The sequence below is a fragment of the Cuculus canorus genome, chromosome 5 (assembly GCF_017976375.1).
Source record: "Cuculus canorus isolate bCucCan1 chromosome 5, bCucCan1.pri, whole genome shotgun sequence".
Taxonomy (NCBI): Eukaryota; Metazoa; Chordata; class Aves; order Cuculiformes; family Cuculidae; genus Cuculus; species Cuculus canorus.
The window spans coordinates 65,975,079-65,992,345 of NC_071405.1; the positions used below are offsets into that span (position 1 = coordinate 65,975,079).

Below are 17,267 nucleotides of genomic sequence, written 5' to 3' on the forward strand. Positions count from 1 at the left end.
TCATTCCTGAAGCAATATTGGCTATCCTTCATCAGGCTGTGCTTTTCTAACTGGTACCCATTTAATGTCCAAAAATGCTTTTTTAAGATTCCCTCCTCCCAAAAGGCATCCAGACTAAATGGTCTATAATTTTCTGAAGTGTTCCTAGAGTATGTCTTCAATAATTACGTTACGTTAGCCGTTTCCCAGCCATCGGGTCTTTTGCTGAACAGGATGACTTCGCAAAAATGTCTGCAAAACTTGCAATATTAACACCACTACTTTTCAAAAAATATAAAATTAAATAAAAATATAAAATTAAATTTGAAATATAAATATTTCAAAGTATTGGTAAGTAATTCTTAGTGGAATGCTTTTATTAAATATCATATATTATTATACCGTGTTAGACATTAATTATCGGTTTCCCTTTCCCTAAACCGAGTCCACTGCCTATGTTTCATCTAGAAAATTTCCACTTGAGGCATTTGCTCTAAATGCATATTTGAATTCTGTACCTGGCTGCATGTAGTTATTGATAATAAATGTCCTTAAAATTATCCTTGATATTTATCTATACTGGATCATCTGCCAGCACAGGAGCTTAAGCCTAACTGTTCTAGGTCCAGGTAATAAAACAGTGGTTACTTCCCCTACAGAACTTACATTTGAAATACTAGAAGGGAAAAAAAATCTCCATACCACAAAAAGAAGGCACAGGATAACAGTTAGACGGCAGTGAGTAGCAGTCACTATGAAACTACTGTTGAAGGCTCCTCATTAAGCCGAAGTTACCTGACTGACCATCTTCCTGTCTGCACCAAACGCAACGTAAAATATCTCACATGAAACTACTTTCCATGGAAACAATATGGTAAATTTCTACAGCTCAGTTGACGTTCAATACTTTGCTAAGATGTCGTACTGTGATATGCCTAAGCCTTGTGTTTTGGTTAGTAATTTTTGTGAGGTTTTTTGGTGGTTTGTTCAATATATTGCTCCAACACTTCATTTGCAATACAAATTTTTCATTTTAAATAATTCATACTTAATTACAGTAGTTGTCAGTTTATGTGGTCCTTTTCATTCTTGAAATGCTTTAGAAGCATTAATTCCCACAAAGTTTTGAGAAGCAATTAAGTATTAATGTTCCATTTTTACAAACAAAAACCAGAAAATACAGAGGTTGGGCAAACATTTCTGAATATCAACTGTAAAATTAGGCACTGACTAGATGGAGGCATGATCTAATTTTCAGAGGCACTGAAGACATTTGCATACTCAGAATGGAAACTTTTGTCCTAGTAGTTAAATTCATAAAGAATCTTGGATACCATAATACTGAGCCTTACAAGTTTTTATAATAACTACCCAGGATCAAGACATGGGAGGAGTTCATTAACTCAGAATAGTGTTTATAGCAGGTGAGTGTGAAGCTGCCTAAGCTAACACAAAAGGAAGACTGATTTCCAGGCTCTCACAATTCCAGCTGTATAAATAACCCTTTATAAACTTCCCTCCACGTGGGATGAAGAAGTCTGCATCTTTTTCCTGGCATAAACTGCTTAAGTAATTTGCAGAGGAAAAAAAGAGATTGAGAGAACTGGGGACTTGGGATATGATCATAAAATCTCAAACACTCACAAGACTGGGGAGATTTTAGGACTGCTGTGTAACAGCTTCAACAACCAATGAAGAATATGTGTACCAAGAAGAGATTTCAGCCGAACAGTGAAGCTTTGCTTCTGAGAGCTGTGGATTCGACCTTGCTTTTTCTCTTAGCCCAAGGAGAGAACTGAACCTAGGGGAAGTGCTCAGATTATCAGAGTGAGGTACAAAGAGCAGGTCAATACATGCCTTTATTTCTAATAAAATAACACTCAGTTTCACACAAAATCAATCTCCTTGACACACCCTTCACATGCTCTGAGCACTGCTACTATTTCAGGCTTCTCAAGAGACACAGGTGAGATGTACCCAGTTTCTTGATATGGACGAGGGAATGGAGGTATGAGATGGATGTTCTGCTGCTGAGCATTTGTGAACATGTGTGGAAAGAGATAGTTAAGTAGCGGGAATTTTAACTGATAGTATTTCTTATCCTATGGGATAAGTTGCAGCTTTGAAGATTTTGACAAGAGTGGTATTGAGATTGTTATATGTATATTCCCTAAGGCTATGTCTGTAATGATATATAGTGTTCACCTTGAAGTTATTCTCAAACAAAAAATTTGAGCCCCATAAGCCGATATTTCCTTTTTTTATCATATATGTATATGGGCTGTTTGGTGTAAACCAAAACTGTTTGCATTGCGTTTCTAGTTCATGATCATATAGGTAAGATTCTACAAACCCAAGCACAATTACAGTCTGGACAGAGAAGGGGTTGAGAGCAGCCTTGAAGAAGAAGGACTTGGGGGTGCTGGTGGGTGAGAAGCTCAACAGAAGCCAGCAATGTGCGCTCACAGCCCAGAAAGCCAACCGTGTCCTGGGCTACGTCAGAGCTTAACCAGCAGGTTGAGGGAGGGGATTCTGCCCCTCTGCTTTTCTCTCATGAGACCTCACCTGGAGTACTGCGTTCAGTTCTGGAATCTTCATCACAGGAAAGACATAGATCTGTTGGAGCAAGTCCAGAGGAGGACCACAAAGATGATCAAAGGGCTGAAACACCTCCTGTATGAGGACAGGCTGAGAGACATGTGATTGTTCAGCCTGGAGAAGAGAAGGCTTTGGGGAGACCTTAGAGCAGCTTTGCAGAAACTGAAGGGGCTACAAGAAAGCTGGGGGAGGCTCTTTATCGTGGAGTGCAGTGATAGGACAAGGGGCAATGGTTTTGAGCTGAAAGAGGATAGGTATTAGATATTAGGAAGAAATTTTTTACTTTGAGGGTGGTGAGGCATTGGTACAGGTTGCCCAGAGAATTAGTGGATGCCCCATCCCTGGAGGTGTTCGAGACCAGTTAGGACGAGGCTTTGAGCAACCCAACCTAGTGGAAGATGTTCCTGCCCATAGAAGGCAGAGTTGGGACTAGATGATCTTTAAGGTCCCTTCCAACCCAAAGTATTCTATGATTCTATGTTTCCATGATTTATCCCAAGTTTCCCTGTGGGACACTGCTGTGAAACATTTGGCAGCCTTGTCTCTTCTTCTAAGCAAGCTTCTTTTTATAAACAGTAAAATAAGGAAGGAGGTACAGAAAGAGTCAGAAGTAAAGAACAGCAAGTTGGCACAGTCCTGGTGAAAGTATACAAGTATCTTCCCATGTGAATTTCCGAGAAAGTGCAGAAAGACGTAGTATAGTGAGTAATGTCAGAGTGAGCTTCACAGTCTGAAGCGTGGCATTTTCCAGTATTGAGGTAGATGGCTCGTGATCATGTTTAAGTATTCACAATTCCTAAAAATATGTGGGTCCAGGATTGAAGGTGACTGCAATATTGACCCCAGTGTAGGCATGACAGCAGTGACTTATCCAAATCTACAAAGGGAAGTCAGGGCCAGAGCTAAAATCAGATGTTAGTATTTCTAGCTTCCTCCATCACTTCCTCCACCACAACCCAGATCACGGCACCTTACCTCTCAAAAAACCTAGATTTAAACATAAAATTTCAGCGTTGCACTCTGTGTTTGAGAAAAACCAAATAACAATGAAAATGAGGAATAACTGATGTGCAAATTCTTAAGAGCCATTTATATACATATTAGCAAAGGATTATATGCATCGATGAATCAGCGGTTTTAATCAGATGAAAATACTTTTGAGTACAGTTCCAGTGTGATGAATATGCTAGAGTTGTAGATCACCAGGAAGAAGATTAATATTCTGTATATAATTATACACAGTTCTTCTCAATTCTTTTTTTGAAAACAGACAGCAAATAAGATTTAAAGCAACAGTCATTCATGTTCACATGAGCACAAAGAAAATGTACAAGGAGACATCCAACAGCCTGCCTCCCACCTGCCAGCTTCCAGCATCTCTCTAGAAGACATTTTCTACTTAGTTTCTTGTGTACTCCCATCTTGCTCGCCTGATCCTGGTCTCATAGCCCTACTCCGCATTCTTCTTCCACCCTCTTTCAGGCAGGGAGAGGCTCCTGACTTGTAGCAGAGTGCGCAGAAGTGCAGTACTGGGTAGTTACCCCTTGCTGGCAGTGGTCTTGCACTCTGCCCCAGGGATATGTCTCACGTAGCTGCGTGGTGACAATGGAGGTTTCCGTGGGTCTGTTTGTAATGAGGCCAGCGCTGGATGGTTATGTTGAATATTTCATTTGTAGTCCTTCTGAGAGTATGTCTGCGTTCAGACTCTTTGGTGTTTTCCTCTTTCTTCAGTGGGTGACTCTGTACCTTCTTCTTGTACACAACTGCAAATTATCCATCTTTACCCTTGCTTGAAGCATCTCTCAACATTTTCCCTAGCTCACCAGCACACTAGCTTGACCGAACAGGCAATCATCTCCGCATAGATTTAGCTGTTGTTTTCAAATGTGGAGTCTCTTCCATCCGATTTCCATTTAGAAAGAAGAATATGAGGCTCCAAGTTGGAGGAGAAGTTGTGTTGTCCTTATCTCAGCCATTTGACACCGTCAAGGTTAAATATTTGTGGTGTTTCTCTGTATGGTGGCACAGGACATCTGAGGTAGAGTGTGAAAAGCAGTTTGGGACAAGCTTGTGGTTTTGTAGGACAGAAAGAACTTGGGCTTCTGTAGATCATCCGGATATCCATAGTAGCCTGCAGGTATGGTGCTCTAAGGTTCCCTATTTGCTATCAGTTGAAGAGCTCAGAGTGCACCCTGAAGGATGGTTAGTGGATGGTCAGTGTAGATGCTGATGCAAGATAACATAGATGTAATTGTTTCTGCGGCTATGGGTCAATGTTCATTAATTTGCATTCATTGACTGCTTCATACCGTCAAAGGTCTACAACATAGCAATCTCAATAATGTAAGAACAGCAACCAGTCCTATTTCAAAGAACTAATTGGATGAGTCATCCTAAACATCAATTAGCATGATCAGGTCCTCAGTGATGATTTTTGAAGCATTATTGTTAATTTTCTTGTTAGATTTTTTTATAGCTGCCCTCTGTTGCTATCAGGCAGTGTTAGTGTGATACACAGGAGCAAAATGAGAAAAACAGTTCCATACTGCACACTGATAGCTACTAATTACCTTCGCTGGGGAGAACTCCATTCTGGGTTGAAGAAGTGTTTAAATACATAAAGTGGCAGAAAATCATGCTAGGTAAAATTGAAATAAACCCCACAATATCTAATAAAAGACCTGGCTTTTGTTGGTACTGTATTGATCCCCAGACTGTAGTTGTTTGCCACAGTGCACCCTTGCACTCCAGTCATCCAAATGAGGAGCTTTTCCAGAGAACAGCTGAACTCCTTCTAACATTAGAGGTACAATGGGAATGGGGTGCACACCAATTCCCACTTCAGGAGCACTCTTTCCTTGCTCCTTGCTGAAGGATATAAATAGGCTAGATCCCTGCTGCAACTGTAGTGGGGGATCAAGATAGCTCAGCCACAAAACATTCCTACTGATGGCAGCATTTTTTATTTTTTTTTTTTCTGAAGGGAAAATTGATCCAAGCTGACAGCTGTGCTGGAATGGCTAGACTGCATCTAAGTCATTTAAGGCCAGTTTGGATATCTCCCCCTGCACGGCAGCCCAGATATAAAGTAGTCCATATGCAAGGAAGACCCACTTTAATGAGTAGTCGTTTTGGAATTTTGTTATTGCAGAAGGACATTAAGACAGTTCATTTTATACATTAGAAGAAATAAGGACAAGTATAGATAAAGGAACGTAATTTCTCCATGGACAAAGATGTTCTGCTCTTGTAGTACAGCAGGGCTGTAAAATGACCATGAAAGCTATAGTTGCAATCACTTTAAACGCCCCCAAACTCCTACGCAAGTCACCTTCAGGCAATAAGAGCTGTAGATCTTGCAGGCTCTCTCCAAAAGCACAGCCCTCATGGAATTGCTCAGCCAGTTCCCTTGTGGCCAGCTCATCAGGTAGTCCAGGCCTGGAATGCAGGTCACAAGCGTCTACAGATATTCTGATATAGCCATCAGTGCCCAGAAGTGGCAGCATCTAAATGCTCATTGAGAACTCCACATTAAGTGAATTGATAGTTTGCCTTTACTTTTTAGCTGGTAATGGTCTACTTTATAGAAAATACACCCGCATGTGGCACTCTTGTTAGTACTTCCAGCCGTGACACGAAGAAAGGAGTACCTTTGGAGAATGCACTGCCCACGGTCACTATAATAAATATATGGTTCAGGAGGGTCTGCACAGCTTCTGTCCTTAGGTAACTGTAGTTTGGAAAAATGAATAAAAGAAAGAGGGGTTAATATCCTTTTCTATTATCACTAATTAATTATCAGAATTAATAAAAATTCTTTAGGGTTTTTTTTTTACTCTCTCCTTCCACTACTTTTATATCTGCTGTCTGAGCGATGGTTATGCCAGGCATTCACTTTACTCCTAGGCCTAAAGGAAGTTTTATGAAAAGAAATAGAAAAGTCTGGGATTCATTACCTGAGGGAGGAAATTAGTAAAAGGGGATAGATTAGAGCATGTAAGATAGTGAGAGAGAGAGAAGACTGAGGAGGAACTCCTGCTCTCTCAGGCTATGTTTGAACAGCAAGATATGGGAATACTTCTCCATCCTCTGATCCAGGTATGGGATGTAAGTAAAAGCATACCTCTCAGGTGGAGACACACTATCTTTACCTGCCGTTTCTGCTCTGTATTGGTTTCCATGGAAAATGAAGCCTAATGTGAGGAACAACAGCACTGGTAGCATTGTCTGATCAGCTTCCTACACAGACTACAAAGGAGCAGGATCCTGATGCCTTGGGGTTTTTTTTATACTTACATGCATAGAAAGGGAGAATCTGCCAGCATCTGCTTACCTACTCACATTTTTTTCTCTTGACCCAGATTTTGCTTTAAAAACTGGTGGCAGGGAATGATTTTGTAATAAGACTGTGTTTCTCACCATCAGCTGGTGAGGGCAGAAGAGGTGGTAGATATTACATCATCTAATGCTTGCCTGAGCATATGTGGTGTTTTTCTAGTGCTTCTGTATAGCGCCTCACCTTAAAGAGGAAGGATGGAAAGTACCTCCATGCACTTAACTTGTAGGCAAAGACATTTTCCTGGAAGACAAGAGGTGAACCTGTCAGCTTGCTCACACCAAAGGAGGATGTTCATCCCTGGTAAGTCATGTGGCTCAGTAAGTACTCTCACTGCTGGACAGCCTGGTTGTATGAAACAGCAATTAAGTCTTTAATTCAGTGTGAAGGTTTTGAGATAAAGCAGTTTTCTTCTGATCTGACAGATTGAAATAGTTGCCTGAGCACTGAAGAACAGTGTGATTCTATACTGGCTAGTTTGGGCATCTCTCTCTTACCATCTGTTATGAAACCCATTTTGAGATGGGTTTAGCCCAAAAGGTGCTTAAAAGCTTGGCACTGCAATAGCTACATATCTGTGGGTTTAGCTCCTAAGCCAAAATCCTCCTTTTTCATTGCCTAAATATGCTTAGTGCCTCTAAAAATCAGGTCACGTACTAACTTCTTATATGTGAATATGGCATCTGCAGCCTTTACCAACAACAAGTTTCTATTTTCTTCCATCTCATTGATAAAGATATTGAATAGCACTGAACTAAGAATAGATGTATGTGGAACCCCATTATATAATGATGCCCTCTATGCAATTACTTTTTAGCTGTATCAGCCTTTTCTCACCAGTTAAAATATGCTACCCAGATTTTATGTTGTGTCACTTTTAACGAGAAGGTCAGCGTATGAGGTAGAATATCCCAGCTCAGTTATATTAAGCAACTTCCTTTAGCAACAGAACCTTTTCATTTCATCAAAAGATGTAATCAGTTCTATCACTAATTTCCCATGAAAACTCATTCACTCAAAACGATTGTGCTACTCTCTTTATAAACTTACTGATTAGATGCCATTCTATTCTATGTCCCAGTATTTTGTCTGGAATGAATATAGAGTTACTAGATTTTTACTTACTTTAGTAATGGTTTTTTGTGCATTAAAAACCAAAATGCCATGTTAGATGTTTTCCAGACCACTGAAACTTTGACAGCTTTAGAGTATTTTAAAAAGTTTTTTCCATGAGCAGCAGAAAGAGCTAAACCTTATTTTCTTTGGAGTTATATCTTCCACCAAATCACTGCTGTCATCCCAGCTCTCTCCATGTCTTCTAAATCTTTCCCAACACCGTTCTGCCGTGTCATCCTCGCTGTGTCTCTGGCTCTCCTCCATCACATCACCGAGCTTACTATACCACTGCTGCGCACTCCTTCCAGTGTCTTTGATCTCTAATACCACTGTTCCTGTCTCCACCTCCCTTCCATCTCCTGTATGTCCAGTGCAACAAAAGCTCCGTGTTCTCTATGTTCTTTATATTCTTTCCATGTTCTCTACCTCTGTGTTTTGCCCTGCCAGCTGGGGAAGAGCCAGCACATCTGGCACAGACGTGCTGGCTAGCTGGTTAGTACATGTGTGATCACTGAATAAGCTGGCTGCTGCTGAGTCTAAGGGACAATGAATTCTCCTTTTGTGGCATGAATAGTCTTTCTCTTCTACCCAGACAGTATTTTTTTTCCAATTAAAATTTAGAATAAATTAATTCTCTTTGCTACTTCTATGCCTCTGCTAAATGTGACTGCAACTAACCTAAAGAGTGAAAATTATTTGAGGTTGGGGGAAAAGAGTGGGGAACGAAAGAACTAATGGCCAGCTGCTGGGGCAGCATTATTTGTTAAGCCATATGCATAAATCAACCTTAGAATGCTTCTTTGGCCAATTGCTTTAAAACTCTAGGGTGTGTATTACACCATTCTTCAGACTGGAAAATTATTTAATGTTAGTGTTTACTGTAAAAATTTCCTGTCACTGGGAAATTAGGAAGTACTTTTTTATCCCTGAGGTATCACTCACTCTCTCTCCAGCTGCCAAAGAGAAGAATTTATATCGGGTATTGATATTAATGAATAGTGTGGGTTTGGAATAATAGGTCTAATACAAACTTCAAATACAAAACAGAAAACTGTAGCATGTATACTTCATGACACAACCCTGATATTAAGAGGGTCAATATTAGTTCAGAATCAGTATTACTTCAGAGGCTTTTGCTGGAGACCTGTAAAAAGCACAAGCTTTAACTTGTACTGCTCGAGAATGCTTTTGTTAACTTGACTCGTGTGAAACCCCTTCAGTTTGCTGGTATTGTGCCCTGCACTGCCCCAGACTAGCAAAGTGCACTTCACTTAATATACATATAAAAATACTAAACAACATAAATTCTTCGGCAAGAGCTTGAAGCAGTATCTGTGCTACAATCACATATCACATTAACATTTGATGTCATTACAGCTTCGCAGGTGCAACAATCCTTGGTCCTTGCCCCTGTGGGAGAGCAGTGGTTGACTTCTATTTCTTTTTTTTAACTGTTTACATTTTTACTTCAATCATAGTTTGTCTTATCTCTCCCTCTGCAGGAGGGCAATCATCAGTGAGATTTGCCGCGAATACATTGCGGCTGATGTATCTAATGGAACCTGCACTTATAGCCAGACCTGTCAATAACCCTAGCACCATTACAGTAGATAGCTTTTCACAAGATTGGCTGCTTCTTGCAAAGATTATTCAGTACCATATGCGCAAACAACAGCAGCCATTATTGCCCTTTATTTCCCACCTCTCTTTTCCTTAGGCTAGCACATCTCTTTATTATTATTTGACAGCAATGAAGAATAGCCCAATCTTTGCCGTCATTTGGTAACAACAATTCTTAGCACTTTTCGTGTTCAAAGAGCTTCGCAGTCATTATCTAATTAATCTTCACAACAGCTCTATGAGGCTGATAAGAAAGGTTTAGCCTCATTTTACGGATGGGGAAACTGAAGCTGTGAGTTTAGCCCCTTGATTTTCAAAGGTGCTGTGTATTCTTGGCTCCCATTGAAGTTAATGAGAGAGCAGAGAGAGCAACATCTCTGAAAATAAAGGAGCTTGTGCAAGCTCGCAGAAGAGGTTACTATCCACAAGCGGTGCACATTCCTTGGTCCCAGATGTGTGCTCAGGCCATTTGGATATTCACATCTTGGATATTCCCAGCTAGCTTTTCATTTCAGAGTTTCAGTGTCACAGGGGAATACTTCAAAAACTCTGCACTTGAAGTTTCAGCCCAGTGGTAATTTTATCTGATCTGTTCTCACTCTAGAAAAAATGCCTGTAACCTCTTAAACGATGTCACTGTGCAATGCAAGCACTAAGTTTCACTTACATTCATTTACTTGCATTTTATGGCTACATTTTACAGGAACTGCACTTCTTTTTTTAAATACTCCCTAAGCACTAAGGATCATAGACAGAATGCACTCACTAATGCTTCCCTAATTCATGGAGGTGGCTGCTTTACCAGTCACTATCAGATCCTTAATCAACAGAGTTGTAAAGCTTGCAGATATTCAGTAAAAGTGCTTAATAAAAATAATTTAATTCTAAATTACAAGAGTGCACTTAACCCTAAAGATATTTAAACTGATTGTTTGATGCACTGCACTGAGTGGTAGAAATTTAAAAATAAAAGCTTTCATTACTGGTATCAAAAGGAATAAAATGTTCTAGCCTCGTATCCTAGTGTCAGGATATTATGCTGTGATAAACTAATACATTTTAGAGTTCTAAGCACTAAATACAAAGTACTTCAACCTGACTGGTGAAACAGGAGGAACTGAGTTTTGAAGAACAGAGCTAGATTTACAGCTGGCTTTCCTATGACATGGTTCTTGAAGGCCATCTGTCTCTGACAGTATACTTTCTGCAGTGGATTTATAAATCCATCCTATAGTCTGGCTTGTGATGCAACACAGTGATAGATTTTTTTTGGTAATAAACTTGGAAACATCCGTGTCTCCCCTTTGTCAAATATAACATAAAACATTTATGTTCCCCTCTATATGCATGGATCAGTGCCCCCCAGACGGGTGCACACACCCCCTTTTGAGGCGGTCACCTTCTTCTCGTGCCTTTTCCACCTTTTCCAACATTCAGAAACTGGATCTACAAAGCTCACACTTTGGGTGAACAAGATGGTGGTATTTATTTAAGTGATAGGAAAAGCAATAAATAAGCATATTTAGACCTCACACCAGCTATTTTTCAATAGCAATTATTTTGCAGTTTGATTGTTGTCAAAATGTCGCCTTTTTACAAAACATCAGCAACAGTGATTCTTTTGAAGAAATAAAATACCTAACATTTTTTTATGCAATTAGTAATGGAATTATTTCTTTTTATCCAAACTCAACATATGTTGAGGAAAAAAGAGAGGAAAGAGGGGTGATGGAGATATCTGGATTTTTTAGGAATGCAAAAACTTATGAACATTTATTAATTTTTGGAGCAACAAATACCTTTTCAGTTAAAAAAAAAAAAAATCATCTTCCTTCCATATCTGTTGTGCAAATAACCATCACAGAAATATTTCAAAATATTCTTCCCCCAGCTCTTTACATATTGTCTGTCTTTCTGAACAAGATGCAGGAGTTGCCTAAGTATCAGTGCTTTGGCATCAGGACTGATCTGCGTGTCGGATTCTATCACAGTTCTGTATTTTTCTCACTGCTGCTGACATTGTTTGTATTCAACTTCTTTAATTTTCCTCAATTTTCCAGCTTTATAGCCAGATTTTTCCAGATGCATTTTCCGACAGCTTTAATAGAGCATTCATGGATTATGGAGTGCTTTATTTGCCTAATTTGGAGGACGTGGGAAGGTGCAGGTTTAATTGTCTCTGAAGTCCTCCAGAATCGTGATATGGAATCTATCACTTCACTGTACTGAGAATAAAAGAGGTTTAATTCCACCTACTGAGGTTAAAAATTGCCCACAATTATAAAATTATTAATCTAAAAACTTCTATGTGCTCTGGTTGTTTGGATTTCCCTTCTTCCAAAATAAAATTTAAAATCTTGGGGACAAAGTCAAGGAGTCATTTGCCTTTTGATTAATTCTTTTTTTCTTGTGATGTTTTCTGACAAATTTGTACAGTATGTTTGATTGCTTAATTGTTTAATTTTGCCTTCCATAAACAAAATTAATTGCAATTCGCTAGCCTGAATAAATATATACCCATTATAGTAAATAAGCAAGTACTGACATTCTACTTCGGAGCTATAATGACAACTTAAGACAGATAGAAATGGGTACACTGCAATCCTCAGACTGTTCCTGACGTCTCACTACACAACATCAGAATAAAATGGACGATTTGGAAAATATTATTGTTTACATCCTCGGAGAGGAAAGAAAGATGAAAGGCAGGTGCTGATTTTAGAGGCCTGCATCTCCTCTCCCGTCTCTCCTGGATCCACTGGGATAAGCTCCTCTTTCTTGCTGGTTTGAAAGAGAGGAATAGGATCTCACCACCCTCTAGAGAAATCTGAAGAGAATTCCTACCACATTTAGAGGTCTCTGAGCCTCGAAGAGGCCATGGTCAGGGTTGAGGAAGGCTGCCTGGCTTTGTAGATCTCCCATCACACACTTAAAGCCTCAATCTCGTTACGTCCTACTGTTATACTTCATGTAATAGAGCTGACACATAGTGCACAGCTTGACGGAGAATGCCTTAACTATTGCATGTCACGAGGAATGAAAGAAAAACAACTAAAGAAAAACAACGAAAAACTCCATTGATAAGACCCACATTAATAAAAATTGCCATGTAGTAATCAGCTAATTTAACATAACGTTCATTTAACTTATTTAATTAGTTTAACCACTCACACACATGCAAAAAATATTCCCCTTGACTCCCAATAACCAGCGAGAATTAGCGAATCAAAGTTTGGGCACAGCTGGTGGATTCCGAACTACCCGTTGCACACAAAACTGAGTATAAATTTAACTTTTCTATCTAGGATAAGTGTTGTGAGTACAGAATACGATGGGACCTTTTAAAATAGCAGTCGAAACATTTTAACTGTGTTCTACCGCTCTGACTCCGCTCCTTCTTTTTCCCTTTGGCAAAACCCCTGGTAGAGTGTATGTCATCAGAGTTTACAGTGGAGAGGTACAGGGTGTCCGGCGAGCTTAAGATAATGTTACAAGTATACTTGAATATATATTAATAATATTACGAGAGTAACATTTCCGCATTTATTTGAGAGGAGAACTATAGTAAATTAATTTGAATTGTTGTTAACAACAATTATTTTTACTGTATAAAGCACAATCTTTTTGTCCTGCATTTGGTGTAATTTTCCACATATATACAAAGAATTTGCAACATTCACCCTCTAATAATTTTGAAAAAAAGATATGGGGCTATATATAAGTTACATAGCTAAATAAAGGACAAAATAGAGGCAATAAAATTGTTCATTCCTTAGTCTATATTACTAAATACTTTAGATTATTGGAAAGGGAAAAAATCCAAAATCACTGTAATAGTTATGGGGGTTTTATGCTTGTTTATTTCTTGCATTTATCTTAGCTTAGGTGTTTTAAAAATTATAAAATTAATTTCACTGCAGCTTATTATGAGCTTCTCTATTTACTGCTTAGATTGTAACAAATACCTTTGCTATACTGAATATTTCTACTGCTTTTTTTAGAAATTTACTGTCACAAAAGCAGAAGTTTGGATTACTTTTCAGAATTTAGCCCATAGGTAGCAATCTAATGAGTTAAATCAAAATTATTTATCAGGCCATGCCATTCTTCAGAGTCCTTTTTCAACCAATATATATATATCCTTCATACTCCATATGAATGCTATATAACACTAACTGCGTAATTCAGGAACTCATCTCTGTCTGCCTGAATTTAAAAATAATTTCTTAATACTTGTGTTCCAGAAAAAAAAAAAGACAATGTTCAGAGTAGCCCAATGGCCACGTTCTCAGTTCATGTAAATTAGTATTGAAATCACTGATCCAGAATAGTTACTGTTACAACGGCCAGAGAAATGATGTATTTCGTTTTCATTCCCATGACTTTTTCTTTATTCAGCTCTGCCAGATGTATAATGCTAAATTCTAGAATAATCCCTTTTTAAATTAAGCAGTGGATTCATATCTTACCAGATTTATGAGTCATTTATATTCCACTAATACACAGTACCCAAATGGTTATGTGTACAATTTTGATGAGTTGGTAGTTTAAGTACGGAAATAATACAGAGGGCTTTTTCTGAAGTGGGTATGAGGATATTAGTAGAGTTAGTGTTTAAATATGTTTTCAACGTGAAATAGAGAACTGGAATAAAATCAGTTTGCTATTAGAAATCTTAAGAAGTTTCAGCCTAAAGTTTTTCAGAATTACGTTGGCGTTATAAATCCACAAGCACGGTGACGCTAAAATTACTGTGAACTATATACCAAGTACTATATATGTCTAAGTAGTGCATTTGAGTTCACTGAAAACTGAATATGGATTTTGGTGGCAGGATTACTCACAAATTATATAAAAATAGAAATTTGAGTTTCACAAGAAATTCACTACAATGGTAGTTTTCTGGAAAGCCACTAGGTGGAAGTTATTTTCCTACTGAGCAAATTTATTCCACTCAACAGAGGCCATTGCTTTCTAGGCTGTAAAGAAGTAATTTTCATTCAGTGTCATCCATGCTAGAGTTTCAAACAATGACTTAGGGCGAAAAGTTGTCATTCACAGAAGTCCTGGAATTTGAAGCCAGAACCTGTGTGTACTGGGACAAGAGTTGTTCTACTAATATTAGAGCAATTAAATTGATAAAAGAGACTGTAGAAAGGATCGAGCCAAATACAGATGAAAAATGTCTGTAAATCTAATGATAGTTGGAGAAAGAAATTAAGAACAATATGGTATTAAATCTGAGCAGAAATTAAAAAAATTAAATGGTTAAAACTGCAGAAGGAGAAAGCTCTTTCATCAAAAATGCTTCCAGCTTTTTGAGATCACTATTTTTATTTTATAAAATTAATTTTACAACACAGGGTTTCTGATAAATTATTCTAAGTTTGACTTTCCGGTCTTTTCTTAACTTGTCAGTACAAAACCCAAATAGCAGTGAAATTTGCATTTCAGCTTGAACTCTTCAACTCTATTTGCAGAAAAGTTGAAAGGATCGTGACTTTGAATTAGTTACTATAACTCTTCTAGAGAGCAGAGACTTCCATCACCGGGCAGAAGATGGAGACTGGTCTTTCCGGATTTTGCCCTTTGCTTTCTAATAGTCTTGATTCCACTAGTAATGAGGGATTGTTGTTTGGTCCTGTGCCAAAGAGGAGCCAACTAGCAGAAGACCACGTTCACAGTCTGCCTCGCAGCTATGGCTTTCTTCTCCAGGTATAGCCTTTGCCGAAGAAGAGGATGGGATGCACAAAAGCAATAACTGCCACTTCTTGTATTTCACGTCAAAAGGAAAATTCAGGCAACTCAGAAATATTTTTTTGCTGTGGCATGTGATGAGGGGTACAAAGAACCAGAGCAGAGCGTATCACCCACTTTATGTGGTCTCCGAAAGAGAAGGAAAACAACTGATTGTTAAGCATGAAATGCAGAAATCATACTTTGGGTATAATGTGCACTGCTGGGAACACCATGAGTGCTGATAGGCTGCCTCGGATACCTGAAAAAAAATCACTTTTCATGGCTAAGTATCGTTGTTGCTGTAGTTGTTATTATTCTGTTGGTTTTGGTTTTTTTAAAAAAGAAGGGTAAGCTTATAGCAAAGAATTAATTACAAGGAACTCTTAGCATCTGAGTAAAAAGCAACTTTGACTTTTTAGCCCTTTTACTTATAATGAAGAGAAGCAACATCATTATGTTGCTTTATGCAATACTTTAACATTAGACATGAAAATCAGGAAACTGATAAAACTTGATAGTATAAATTAAAAAATAAATACTTCAGGAAATTCTTATGACTCTATAATGATTTTTAGCAGGATGAAAAATTGCGGTTCAGCAAATCACTCTAAGATCTACCACCATTTTCTCATACAGGGATTCATCCTCTATGTACAATGGTAAAAAACAATTGGAACAGCAATATGTCTAGATAATGTAATTGTACAAGTCATGGAATCAGGGTGGCCAGAAATCCTTTCAATGAACGCTACAAGTGGTTAAATACGTGCTAATAACAAATATGAATATAATTCTGCTTTGTCTGGTATTTCATGGAGTGGAAGAGAGCAAAATTTATTGAAAAATCCAAGATGGGGCAAGGGGCTTAGAAAGTGAATTTTTGAAGGGTTTTTTTTTGCTTCCTACCTGAACTACTTCTCTCCGAATAGATTCTTCCATGAGTCATTTGGAATAAGAAGAGAAACAGACATGGGGAGACAAAAGTCAGAGACAAGCTAAATGGATACTCACTCCAGACTACAATGAGTCCTCAAGAAAAGCCAGTTAATAGTTGAGACGGTGGCCCTGATCTCCTGCTCTCCCACAGCCACACTGAAATTCTCCCACTGTAGTGGTTTAGTAGCAAACCGGTTCCTGCCTCAGCCCAGTTTCTGTCTCAGCCTGTCCTTCATCCTTTGTGAGGACATAGTCTGTGGGCAACACCGTGGGGGATGACGTTGTGTCCAGGGCACAGTAAATGGAAATGAAATTATTCAGGAGACAAATCTGAAGGCATTTTAGGCAATTAAATTTATTAAGGATATTTTCTTTCTTGTATTTATATAGGAGTTTTGACAAACCATCAGTTTTCTGGCTCTCTGCCGAAGAGGGAACCCTTCTGCAGTGTCTCTGACCAATGGAACAGAGTCTGCCTGGTGAGGAGATCTAGGAGTCCTGGACCCAGCAGAAAGCCCCAGCATCTTGGATACCAACTCTACCACAATAATCCTCTATAATTTGAAAGATCATTTGAAGACAGGGCCTTAGGATTTCTGTATCCTCTGCCTCATAGTGACTTTGGAAGCCTTTCTCAGCTACACTGATCTAGATGTTCTCTGCAGTAAGCCTGAGGCAGAGCTGGGAGAAGCTGGGAGAGGTACAACGCTTGGCACTTCAGCTTGTTACCACTGTGAAATCCAACTTCTTTCTTGTGCAAGCTTCGTATTAAGTTAGTTTGACCTGGTTAATGCATCCAGTGTATGGTACAGTATCCATGGGTGCCACTGTTATCGCGTGGATGTTGTGTGAATACAGTAGGCAGTTCCCGAACATGTTGGACCAGCATAGGTTGTGTATAAACAGGCTCTGATGGTCTATGCTCTAAGACAAGATAAAACCA

At 38.7% G+C, this 17,267-nt stretch overlaps 1 long non-coding RNA gene across 3 annotated transcripts in view; it reads right to left on the minus strand.

Moving 5' to 3' along the window:
* Nucleotides 1–346: 346 nt before the first annotated feature.
* Nucleotides 347–17,267, minus strand: part of LOC128852385 (uncharacterized) — an 83,502-nt gene continuing 66,581 nt past the window's right edge. For all 3 annotated transcript variants that reach the window (XR_008450202.1, XR_008450203.1, XR_008450204.1), the window contains exons 3-4: nt 7,097–7,258; nt 347–6,307 (exon numbers count right to left, since the gene is read on the minus strand). This is a non-coding gene — a long non-coding RNA (uncharacterized LOC128852385). The remainder of the gene's footprint in view (nt 6,308–7,096; nt 7,259–17,267) is intronic.